Here is a 1,027-nt window from a genome sequence, read left to right as displayed (position 1 = left end):
CCCTATAGCGAAAAACCTCTCCAAAAAAGAAAAAAAAAACTCTCTAAGGAAGACATATGAATAGCCAAAAAGGATATGAAAAAAAATGCTCAACATTGCTCATTATAAGGGAGATGCAGATCAAAACCACAATGAGATACCACCTAAGCCCAGCCAGAATGGCAAAGATTAAAAAAGCAAATAATTGTAAGTGCTGGAGGGGATGTGGTGAAAGTGGAACACCCCTACACTGTTGGTGGGAATATAACTGGCCCAGCTACTGTGGAGAACGATAGGAAGTTCCTCAGAGACCTTCAAATAGAACTACCATATGATCCAGCAGTTCCACTCCTGGGTATCTACCCAAAGCACAGGATAACACTCAGTCAGAAAAGCACTTGCACATCTATATCATTGCAGCCTTATTCACAATTGCTAAGACATGGAACCAACCCAAATGTTCAGAAAGAAATGAATGGATTGAAAAATTGTGGCACATATACTTCATGGAATACTGTTCAGCCATAAAAGAGACAACATGGCCCTGGAATTTGATAGAAAGTGGACAAATATGGAAGATTTGTCCTGAGTGAAGCAATTCAGGCTATGAAAGAGAGACATTGTATGTCTCCACTTAACATATACCAACTGTCTGCACTCCATAGTAGAGACTGAAAGACTGGAGAAATAATAGTATTAAAAATTGTAGTGCTCGCTTTGGCAGCACATATACTAAAATTGGAATGATACAGAGAAGATTAGCATGGCCCCTGCGCAAGGATGACACACAAATTCGTGAAGCGTTCCATATTTTTTTTGCCCTGTATGTATGATGACTTCAGTGTGCAAGATACAGTTTTAATAGCTGTAAAAACTACAAAGTTCCCCTAGCATTTGTTAGGCCATTCCTTGCCATTGATTTCAGCTATGTACATGGATGAGCTTAGACTGAAATGCTAGATATATGTCTTGACTTCAGTGTATGATCCCTCATTGTCAAGCTATGAAATTAAAATCCTGTATATAACTGGTAATCAGAAGGAGAAAA

General features: G+C 38.8%; 1 non-coding gene across 1 annotated transcript; it reads left to right on the top strand.

Annotated features, from left to right (window-relative positions):
- Positions 1-687: 687 nt before the first annotated feature.
- LOC114005604 (U6 spliceosomal RNA) lies at positions 688-794 on the top strand. The gene has a single exon (XR_003547436.1). It is a non-coding gene; the product is annotated as a U6 spliceosomal RNA (small nuclear RNA).
- Positions 795-1,027: the final 233 nt, after the last annotated feature.

The sequence above is a fragment of the Tupaia chinensis genome, unplaced genomic scaffold, assembly GCF_000334495.1.
Source record: "Tupaia chinensis unplaced genomic scaffold, TupChi_1.0 Scaffold000067_1, whole genome shotgun sequence".
NCBI lineage: Eukaryota > Metazoa > Chordata > Mammalia > Scandentia > Tupaiidae > Tupaia > Tupaia belangeri.
Note: the sequence above shows the minus strand (reverse complement) of the source record. Positions and strands in the feature narration are given on the sequence as shown.